We start from the raw sequence: 5,393 nt of genomic DNA, 5'->3' as shown, positions 1-5,393 counted from the left end.
AAGTCCCGGACCCAGTGGCTTAAAACTCACGCCAGGCGTGTGTGCGTGCATGCCCAAGATCCCGAGAGGAGAATGGAGGAGAAGGGATTGCGGCATGGCCATCCCCCCGGGGGATGATTTCTCGCTTTCTGTCTCTCTGTCTCTGTCTGTCTGTCTGGTGAGCGCACACGCCCTACAGCAAAAAACCTCTCCAAAAAAAAAAATTCTATTTTGTGGGGACCAACAGTTAGTGTAATGGCTATGTCGTTGGACTCCCATGTAGTTGACCACGGTTCGAGTCCCAGACCAGGTGGCTTAAACTCACGCCGGGCACGTGTGCGTACATTCCCAAGATCCCGAGAGGAGAAGGGAGGAGAAGGGATTGCAGCGTGGCCATCCTCCCTGGGGGGTGATTTCTCGCTCTCTGTCTCTCTGTCTCTCTTTCTGGAGAGCACACACACCCTATAGCAAAAACCTCTCCAAAAATATTTATTTTTTGTCGTAGGGCACAGACACTCATTAGAGAGTGAGAGAGGGAGGGAGGTAAGAAGGCACCCCCAGGACCTATGGCCACGCCGCAATCCCATCTCCTCCATTCTCCTCTTGGGATCTTGGGCAGGTGTGCACACACCTGTGGCATATTTTTCAAGCCACTAGGCCCGGGACTTGAATTGCTTAGTCAACCATGCAGGACCCCGCCATCTTAACCACTGTGTTATAGGCTGACTTTTCATTGTGCATGCGTATTTTAAGTTTATTTTACATCTTTCAGGACATGGTGTTGACAGGGTCTCATCATGCTGTGACCCCCTGCACACCTTCACCCCTGTAGCCTTCTTTTTTTTCTTTTTTCTTTGAGAGGTTTTCGCTATAGGGCGCGTGCGCTAACCAGAAAGACAGAGAAAGACAGAGAGAAATCGAGAAATCGACCCCCAGGGGGGATGGCCACACCACAATCCCTTCTCTACCATTCTCCTCTCGGGATCTTGGGCATGCACGCACATGCGCGCAGCGTGAGTTTAAGCCACCATGTCCGGGACTCGAACCGCCAGCTACGTGGTTGTCGAGCGACATAGCCATTACACTAACTGCTGGTCCCCATTCACTTGAATTTCTAATGTACCTAGGCAGCCTGGACTTTGATTTGCTAGAGCTGGGTCCAGGACTTGAAACATGGTTGACTACATGAGAGTCCAGCGACACCATCTGCTAGTCCCAAGGATGGTATTTTTATAGGTATTGCATCAGATCTATAGATCTCTTTGGGTGATATTTATGAATACACTTATGGATAATTTAGCAATAGTGATTCTCCCATTCCATAAATGCCCATGGGATGTCTTCCCACATGCTTTGCACATGCACGTATGAGACAGTCAGTTCACAGACTACTTTATAAAAATACGTATTTATTTAATTTTATTTATTATTATCGTTTTAACAGATTTTTGCTATAGGGCATGTGCACTCACAAGAGAGAAAGAGAGAAAGTTAGCTGCCAGGTGTGGGACTCGATCCGTGGTCTGCCACGTGTGAGTTCAGCACCTTCACCACCACCACACCTGCTGGCCCCGCACAGACTGTTTATTGAACTTTTACCCTGAGGCATCATTCTGGGTTCTGGGAATGCAACTACGCAGCCTGCAGCCCGTGGCTTTTGTTTATTCCTTAAACACACATATTAAGGAGTGCATGTTGGTGGCCACATAATCACGGGCTACAGAGAAGGGAACGTGGGACACAGGACAGTGTGACTGGGCAGGGGGTGAGGCGGCCAGGAGGGCCTCCCTCTGCAGGGGACATAGGACACAGGACAGTGTGACCGGGCTAGGGGTGAGACGACCAGGAGGGCCTCCCCCTGCAGGGGACATAGGACAGTGTGATCGGGCTAGGGGTGAGGCAGCCAGGACGGCCTCCCCCTGCAGGGGACATAGGACAGTGTGACCGGGCTAGGGGGGGGGCGGGGGCGGCCAGGAGGGCCTCCCTCTGCAGGGGACATAGGACACAGGACAGTGTGACCGGGCTAGGCGTGAGACGACCAGGAGGGCCTCCCCCTGCAGGGGACATAGGACAGTGTGACCGGGCAAGGGGTGAGGCGGCCAGGAGGGCCTCCCTCTGCAGGGGCATGTGAGCTGAGCCTGCAGAGGGGAAGGCGGTGTGGGAGAATCCAGGAAGGGCCTTCCAGGCAGCAGGACACCGCGCAAAGACCCGGTGTCGGACAGAATGAAGGCCCTGATGCGCGTTTGTGTGAGTATCTCAGACGTGGTCAGAGTGAGCCCTGGCAGACCTCGTCTATGGCTTCAGCACCTTGGCTGCCTTTGAGCAGACGGGCTAGGTATCGAACACAACCCACCAGGAGCACACGCTATACGCTAGAGCTGAGAGTCCAGGCGTGTGTGGATGTGCGCCCCGGGCAGCGCCTTACGGCGGCGGAGACGGGCGGTAAGGACGCAGCTGCCGCTGCAGGGAGGAGCAGGGGGCTGGAAAGACGCTTTCAATACAGGAGGAGCGCCTGGGTCCTCCAGGAGAGCAGGAAAGCGTTTACATAAGAGGTGACCTTTGAGTTGAGCCTTTAGCAAGGAACTGGATTTAACAGGATGAATTGTTCCCGGCAGTGCAGCCGGCAAGGTATTCTGAAAACCTTCTCAGCCACCACCACCCCAACTGCCGGATTAAAGGCAGTCAGTCTTATTTGAGAACCGGGATCTGCCAGTCCCAGGAGGGCAGGGCTCTGGGCTGAGGCCGAGATAGGGGGACATGAGGGCAGGGCGGAGGGACAGAGCCTCGAGCTCTACAGTGGTGGCAGGAGGTTTGCTCCCCATGAAGCCAGGGCTCGAGGGCCACACCGTCCTCAGTGAGGCGGGTAAGAACATGCTCTGCTCCTCGGCAAGCGCAAAACACGTACCCACGGGGCTTGTCCCCCGACCCCGGTTCTGGAAGGGAAAAGGAGAGCAGTCAGTGACCCGAGCCAGCCCACCTCTCCCAGGCTGGGGCTGGACCCCCGGGGAGCTGTTTCCAACACAGACTCTCCACAGGCCAAGATGGCAGCCCTGCACACCGCAGGAAGTCGGGGCCACGGCCAGGCTGGAAGGAGGGTTGTACGATGTCCCGACCCGCAGGACAGTCGAACAGGTTTCCTGAGGGAAGGAGTGAGAGACAGGACAAACAACGCACTGTCACAGCACGGAGATGACGCAGTGTCTCTTCAGGGTCGTCTCTTTATTGTAGGCAGCACAGAGACGACACAGTGTTCAGGGTCATCTGGAGCCAACGCGATGTCATCACAGCTCAGGGTCGTCCGGAGACAACGCGGCATCACAACTCTTCAGGGTCTTGAGGGTCGTCTGGCGATTATGGGTCAGGGATCGTGGTTATATACATGTTGGTGGGCCGTGATTGGTTGAATGAAGGATAGTAAAAGGTGGGTTATGATTGGTTGCTTTGTGGACCAATCATGAGGTGCCCGGATATGCAAATCTGAGGGATTCTAAGCTCACCAATTTGCTATGGGAAGTGGCCAATTAGAGTATGGTGTTGAAGGTGAGGTTTTTGAAGGGGAGCCAATTGTGGCCTTTGTAATTGTTTGCTCTCTGAGCCTAAGATGGCAATAGTAAGAGACTCATGAAAAATGGCCTCAGGGGAACTAGCAGTTAGCGTAATGGCTATGTCGCTGGACTCCCACGTAGTCGACCGCGGTTCGTGTCCCGGACCCGGTGGCTTAAAACTCAACGCCGGGCACGTGTGCGTGTGTGCCCAAGATCCCGAGAGGAGAATGGAGGAGAAGGGATTGCGGCATGACCATCCCCCCTGGGGGGTGATTTCTCGCTTTCTGTCTCTATGTCTCTCTCTGTCTGTCTGGCGAGTGCACGCGCCCTACAGTGAAAATCTCTCCAAACAAACAAACAAACAAACAAACAAACAAAAATGGCCTCAGCAGACTCGCTGGTGCGCGGCCTCCCACAGTACGAGGCACAGTGAGGGCTGCTCTTAGGATCTGCTCATTCCTCACATGTCGTTTTTAGTCATCTTTTTTTTTTTTTTTTAGAAGTCCAGATCTACTCTCCCGTGTATGGGTTTGGACAGTCTGCCTGTCATGGACCGAATGTTTGTGTCCCTACACAATTCCTGGGCTGAAATCCTAACCCTGGTGTGTCCGTACCGCAGGCGGGGTCTTTGAAGGTGACTAGGGCATGAGGATGGGTTCGCACTCACGTAAAAGGAACTCACATCCTTCGGTCCTGAGAAATGACCACTTCATGCCTTATTCTTTCCTGCCCCATGGAAGTAGGATGAAAAGGTGGCACCCTGCAACCCAGAAGGCCCTCGCGGGACTTAGGCCATGGTGGCACCCTGACCTCAAACTTGCAGCCTCCAGGGCTGTGAGAAAGAAACGTCTGTTGGTTACACACTACAGCAGCCTGAGCTGAGTGTACCCCTAGATCGAGGGGTTCCTCTCTGGGGAAGCTGAAAGAGTCTCTGAACCCAAGGATCACTAGACGTCTAAGGAAAACTTCTAATGTGGACTATAGACCCCTCCCCACACACAAACAGATAAAAAGCAACATCAGAAATAGAGCTCAAACAGAGCAGAAAACCTCTGAGAGCCGGGAGTGGTGGCATGTACCTGTCCTCCCAGCTACTCAGAGGGAGCCTGAGAGGGCGGGGTCGTGAATTTCAGGCCAGCCTCAGCAACGTAGCAAGGAAAAAACTTTTTAAAGTTAAAAAACAACCTCTCGGACCTGAGATATGGCAACCATAAAACAAGAATGCTACAAAAGTGAACATTTAGAGAACAAAAATGGGAGGTCCTGGCCAGCGACAGTGACAGGTGTTGTCAAGACTCCGTTGGGCCAGCCACGACCAGGAGAAGCCAGGTTCATTCCAGCCCAAAGGCTGGGCACGCTGGGGCCTGCTGCAGTCCCCGCAATTCGGGGAGGCGGAGGCAGAAGAATGACAACGGCGAGATCATGTCCAAAGAGAAAACGAAGGCAGCCCTGTCACGCAGTAGCTGAGGGAGTGGGTCCCACACGGCTGACATGGCTTAAACCCTGGCTCCGGTGTCCTGAAAACACATCGAGTACGTGCACATGCGCGTGTGCGTGCACGCGCAGGATTCCCCACAGGACGGAGGGATGGAGGAGAGGGGGCTGCAGCAAGGCATGCTGTGTTAAAGCATGCTTTCTCCCTTGCTCTTGCTTCCCGTGTCTCTCTGCCTCTCTCTAGTGAGTGCACCTGCCCTCTGGCAATGAACAATAAAAGAAGAGGTGAAAATGGAAATGAAAAACTCAATAAACTATTTGGACAGAAAGTCACATTTTTCTATAAAGCAACATGACAGAGAAGGGACATAAAAAGGAAAGACTGAAAGAACTAGAGGGCCCATTTCCAGGGCGCGGCCTGTAGCAGGCATTCCT

General features: G+C 53.6%; 1 pseudogene; it reads right to left on the bottom strand.

Moving 5' to 3' along the window:
• Nucleotides 1–2,351: 2,351 nt before the first annotated feature.
• Nucleotides 2,352–5,393, bottom strand: part of LOC102493588 (V-type proton ATPase subunit G 1 pseudogene) — an 18,771-nt pseudogene continuing 15,729 nt past the window's right edge.

The sequence above is a fragment of the Tupaia chinensis genome, unplaced genomic scaffold (assembly GCF_000334495.1).
Source record: "Tupaia chinensis unplaced genomic scaffold, TupChi_1.0 Scaffold000054_1, whole genome shotgun sequence".
NCBI lineage: Eukaryota > Metazoa > Chordata > Mammalia > Scandentia > Tupaiidae > Tupaia > Tupaia belangeri.
This window is presented reverse-complemented; position numbering and strand designations above follow the sequence as displayed.